Here is a 6439-nt window from a genome sequence, read left to right as displayed (position 1 = left end):
GTTTAATCCCCCAGTCTTCAAGAAAAATGTAAAAAATAAAGCATTCCGTTCTTTGCAAACCAATCTTTCAATTTTCCCAACACACCTTGTGGATGTTAAATTAAAAAGAAAATCTTGAATATAAGAATTTACATTGGCTTCTAAGTTATGTAAATGTTCTCTATTGACTTAAAATTGTTTCCCATTTACTTTGCAGAGTTCATCTTTCTACATAATATTGTTATTAAAAGCTGCTGTTTACCATGGAAGATGGTATCAACTACTCGCTGTCTCAGGGCCACTCGCTCTGAAATGATGCTTCTATTGGAGAGAGGTTTGTATTGTCCACGTTTGGAGGTTCTATTCTTTTCCATGTAAGGTGAATACTGGTCCATTCTTCTCCATCTCTATTTATTATGGGATTCAAAACTTCACATTAACACCATTCTTTCTAGGAAAATGCTGAAGAAAATACACATTGAACCCTAAATGGAATCATTAATTAGATAGGTTACAAAATGACAAGAGATTCATGAAAGCTTAATCTTAGGATATTAAAATCACCATTAAGTGAAAACAACACAATCCAAGATGGTCTGTATACCTTGATTGAGGCTCTGCCCTGTGCATATATTTATGCTGGTAAATAAAGACTGCAGGTGAATTTGTATTGAAAAAAAATAAAAAAATAAAGTCACCTAGTATTAGCTCATGGTTTGATACTGGTTATAAGAGGAAAAAAAATATATGTTTTGTTTATAGGTGAGGATACTACAGCCCAAAGAGGAAAGTGACACACCCAAGGTCCTATTGCTGTTAGTGGATTTCTCCCTCAGGTGCACACTAGAATGGGAGAGTTTTAAATGGTATTGATGTCAGGCCTCACTGCAGACAAGTTGATCAGACTTTTCTGAGAATGGAGCTTGGATACTGGTACTTGTAAAGGCTCTTCTGCTGATCCCATCTAAGATAGGGCTGAGAACTGAGTTGGACAAGAACATAGACTGCAAGCCTATTCCACAGTTGTCACATTCAGGGCAAGCTCTCATTCCCCATTCCTCAGCCCATGGCAGACTTGACCAGTGGTTTCAGAACTCTGCTGCACAGCACTTGGGCTGCTTCTCCTCCTGTTCCCGAGCACTGGGAGCCCATTTGAAGCTGAGTTCGTGAGCACTGTATCTTGGTTCCTCTAAACAAAACCACACAGAATATCTGAGAATATTTTTATAGCAAACTTGGATTGTGTATTCTTGAGGTCCAGGGTATGCACCTATTATAAGCCCACCAGGACTGTGCAGGGCCATACCTGGGAAAAAGCCACATGGTCCTCCACTGAGGTTCTGCTCCAGCTCATCTCACAGAGAGCAACTTCTTCCTTTTATACACAGATGCGGAACTGGATGGATCTAGGTTTGAATGCTGTTCTGCTATTTACAACTTGCATGACTTTGGTTCCTTGTGCCTTCGTTTCTTTATGTGTAAGTAAGAATAATACCAAACTATTGCACGGGTCCCTCTTTCTTGCCTCTCCTCTGATTTTGATTTCCAGCAAAACTGATATTTGGGCCCTCAGTATTTCCATCCCTCTTTGTCTGACTTGCAATCCTCTCAGTCCCTCGATACTAATTTGTTCTGATGAATAAATCCTTCATAAGAAAGAGTCCTTAGGCCCCACGATCATGTACTCATTGCCTGTCTTAGACAGTGACTATATTCAGGCCATGTTTTTTTCTCTTGGATGCTGTGTACTTCTGTAGCCAGAGATGAACTATATACAGTCTCTTAACAATTTAGATCCTATTGAAATCAATTCTATTCACAATTGAGAGCAAAGGAGGTAGTCTATTGGCCTAGATGCAAAATAAAACCAATCTACCAGGAAAAACAACACAAAAAGCAACCTCCACCCCTACCCCTCCCACCGGCCTCAACAAACTATATTCTAGTAGTCTGAGTCTGAGCCTATGTCATACCCACAAAACCCTCTTCTTTCTAGTAGAGACCAGTTTTAGTTAAATCTTTGAGCAGGTCAATGCCCCCATGGCTTTGATCCCTGTCATCTTTTTGGTTGAAAAATAAGTTCCATCCAGGCTTTCCTCTCAATACTGCTCTGTTCTCCCCATCTCCTGCTTCTCCCACCTTCCCCAACTGCCGCCTTCTGAACAACTCTGCTTTCTATGCCTTCTGGAAGGTCCATCTCATGGTAAGTGAACTCCTCATGCCCTGACCCTGCCTTGACTGAACAGAGCTTCTTAGGAATAACTCCCTTTCATTCTCGGAGTGGGATGTCATTCCTGAGTTCAACAGTCTTCCTAAATAAGAGTGCCACACATGGAATATGTGTCACGTGAAAAATGTGTGTGTCATCTTGTTCTCTCAACTGCTTCTTCTAATTAGTCCAGTTTGTATCTGTGGGACTAAATGGGACAGGTTTAGTTCTTAATTCAATCCTACTTATCTCACTAGTATAGGTTTGGCTCTTACCATTTTATTTGCCCACATTCAATGTGAAAATCAAGACAAATCTATTTCCTGAAACACATAAAGCAGTATGATGCTGTTTATTATTATTATTATTATTATTATTATTTTATTTTTAGTTTTGTACTAGCTAGGGATTGAACCCAGGGGCTCTCTACCACTGAGCTACCACATCCCCTTTCCTTTTTATTTTTTTGAGACTGGGTCTCATTAAGTTGCTCAGGCTGGCCTTAAATGTGCCTCAGCCTCCAGAATTACTGGGATTCAGGCATACACCACTGGCTCTTTTACTTTTTAAAAAATGCTCCTGGTTCCTTATTAACTCTCTAGCCTTCATGAGGACAACTTAAGAATCATCTACAAGGAGGAAGAAATGACTTCTCTCTACCTGACTTACATGCCTGTCCCCTGTAAGGAGGCACTGACTTGTGACTGTGAGAACTCCCTGCTCATCTCAAGAGCAAGTGCTACCCTGCTTTTCTCCCCTCACTGGAAGCACTGAGAGCACACAACTGATGTCATTTAGAAAACCCCTGTCTCCCTGTCTCTCTAATCTCTGATTCTAGTCTCTTCCCCACTACACATACCACATCTTCCAAGATGTGGCTCACACAATGCTGGGCTCATGGAAGTATTTTTAAAATTTAAATTTTTCTTTGAAGGTGTTGGGGATAGAACCCAGGGCCTTGCACATGCTAGGCAAGTGCTCTACCATTGAACTATATCCTCAGCCCACCAAAGTGTTTTTTTTTTAGAGGAACAGTATTCATATCATTTTAATAAAGTGATTCACTTCCCAATAAATAAATGACAGTATTGTAAGCCAAAATAAGAATTTTGGAAAACTTCTATCTACCACAGTGAGCATGACAGCTTCCTGAATAAGTAAATTCTTTCCTGATGAGACTAGTGGTGATAGTAACAAGTGATTTTTTTTTTTATTTTTTATTTTATTTTATTTTATTTTTTTTTATTGGTCGTTCATAACATTACATAGTTCTTGATACATCATATTACACGGTTGATTCACGTGGATTATGAACTCCCGCTTTTACCCCGTATACAAATTGCTGTATCACATCAGTTTCCCTTCCATTGATTGACATATTGCCTTTCTAGTGTCTGATGTATTCTGCTGTCTGTCCTATTCTCTACTATCCCCCCTCCCCTCCCCTCCCCTCCCCTCCCCTCCCCTCCCCTTTTCTCTCTCTACCCCTTCTACTGTAAATCATTTCTTCCATTGTAACAAGTGATTTTTTAAATACTTTTTATAATGAAATGTGACAGTATTTGAAAGATCTATATAATCAGAAAAAATATTACCAAATGACTACATGATATAACAATTTGTATGTCATTAAATCCAATTCTTGTTTTGCAGATGAACCCAAAGACACAGTGGCTTACAGTGCCCCAGGAAGCTAGTGGCATAATTGTCTCAGTTTCCCCATGGCACAGAGAGTCTTTAAAGAGTTTGAGGTCTAATGTCTAAGACAATACAGAAGCACACAAATAACCACAAGGAAAGATATTATATGAGAAATAGAAAGTGTGAAGGCAGAAGGAAGGGGGAGAAATCACACCTTTTTAAGCAGGGGTGTGGTGTGAGTAGGAGGACAATCAGGATTGTGTATGATAATTCTCAACCTTCTTAGTTTCAATATCTTTTTAGGCTCTTAAGAATTGTTTGTGTGTGATTCTGTAATATTTATTACATTACAAATATATATAAATATCAAATTTTTAGAAAAATAATTATATTTTCCAACACAAATATAGTAGGAAGAGCGGTATTTGTTTTGCATTTCTGCCAATGAGCTTAACTTCATTTTGTCATCCATTATTTTAAGACATTTGAAGAAAGACAAATTTAATTATTAAAACAAGGCACAAAATTATTTCACAAACCCAAAATAATATGAAGTAAACCCTTTAAAGATATTGTGTATTTTGAACTTTTTCATTACTTCAGAACTATTTTAAACAGACAGAGCTTATTATTGGGAATAGAATGTCATCTGATAAAAGATTTTGTTAAAACCTAAAACCTGCTGGGCATGATAGTGCAAGCCTGTAATCCCAACTACTTATGAGGCTGAGGCAGGAGGGTAGAATGTTCATGCCTGGGCTACTTAGTGAGAAGATCCTTTCTTCCAAAAAAAAAAAAAAAAAAAAAAAAAATAGGGTGGCTGGGGATTTAGCTTGTGTTAGACTTCTTGCCCACTATGTGCAAGGCCCTGGTTTCAATCCCCAGTACTAAACAAAAAAACAAAACCTTAACAGCTGAGAAACAAAAATCAATATTTGAAATTTATTGCTGAACTTCATCATAGTACTTTGGAAACAAAGACTTTTCTTTTTTTCATATTGAAAAATATTAGAGGTCAGTAAGAAAAGTAGGGAAAGTGATACTGATTCACAGGTTGCTACCACCTTTGGGCCAAGAAAAGAAGGATTCTAAGTTTCTTGACATCTGGATATGTATCACATCAACCTACTCTGTTCTTGAACTTAGGACCTGTACCTTTGACTAACCATGCTTTTTTATGAACGCATGTACACACAGGTACAAGTACACACCCACTCTTTCTTAAATTTGCAGCATGCACATTTGCTGCTGTGAGAGTGTATGTCACCCAGTTTTCTCACCCATTCCACTGTTCATGGGACTTGAGTTGTTCTAGGTTTATTTTTTGATGTTGTTGGCATCATTCTCAGTTTTTTCCACCAGGTTTTTAATCACTTCATAAATTTTGTACACATTGGAAAAAAAAGTGTTGTATTGTTGAGTATGGATAGATTCAAATATACTAGGAAATGCCAATGTAATGAATGGATCAACAGTCTGAAAATTCACGTGTTTATTCCTTATCCTTGTTAAAAAATAATTGCAGGGTGGGGCATGGGATGAGTGGAGGAACTTTGGATGGGGCAAAGGGCGCAAAGGAAGGGGCATGGGGCAGGGGGGTAAGAAAGATGGTGGAATGACATAGACATCATTACCCTTAATGCATGTATGATTGCACAAACGGTGTGACCCTACTTTGAGTACAACCAGAGAAGTAAAAAACTGGTCCATTTGTGTACAATTAATCAAAGAGCATTCTGCTGTCAGGTATAAGCAATTAGAACAAATAATTAAATAAAAAAAAATAAGAGACTTGGCATTGTTCTAGAGCTTCTGGACAAAAACAGTAAAAAAGAGTCCCAAAATAGGTTCAAAAATTAAATAGTGATTATGGCTGCAATTATTTTAGTGAATATACTAAAACCAACAAATTGTAAAACATTTTTTATGGTGTATCTATTATATCTCAATATTGGTTATTTGTTTTAATAAAAAAAATTGCAGCATGCTACTGCCTACCTAATGTAAATAAATTGTTCAACTGGATAGCTGGAAACTTTCTTGTTGACATTAAAAAAATACCAAAGTTATTTCAAATAATACCCATGTGAATATTAAAAAATAGAAAGTAACAAATACAGAATAAAGCTATTTATTTACTCATTTTTAGGCAGCATGAGGTCTGAGACTATACTACAGTTCAAAGAAAGTAGTTACCTGGCTTTACAACAGATACTTGCTAAAGATGGGAAAATAGGAATATCTTAAAACTTTTATAGAGTTTACATTTTAAGATTGTAGTTATCTAGAAACTACGCTTTTCTTATATATTGACACTAAAGTAGATGCATTTTAGCTTAAATGTCAATAGGTAATTATATATAAATGTAATATTCTTTCTACATTTTAGATTAAAATAGTATAATACTAAAAGGCTTATAAACTCCCAATAAAAATGGAAACTCATAGAGACATTTCTGACATTACAGAATTATATTATGATTATTATGTTATGGGATGCCAAACACAGGTAATGTGTCCAAGTTTCAGGATAGTTACAATGAAAAAGAAAAAGTTAAAGAGACATTTTCATCCATGTAAATGAAAATAAGTTAAAATATTTTTTAAATT

The sequence above is a fragment of the Urocitellus parryii genome, chromosome 7 (assembly GCF_045843805.1).
Source record: "Urocitellus parryii isolate mUroPar1 chromosome 7, mUroPar1.hap1, whole genome shotgun sequence".
NCBI classification, from domain to species: Eukaryota; Metazoa; Chordata; class Mammalia; order Rodentia; family Sciuridae; genus Urocitellus; species Urocitellus parryii.
The sequence above is the reverse complement of the archived record's forward strand: the minus strand, read 5'-3'. Positions refer to the sequence as shown.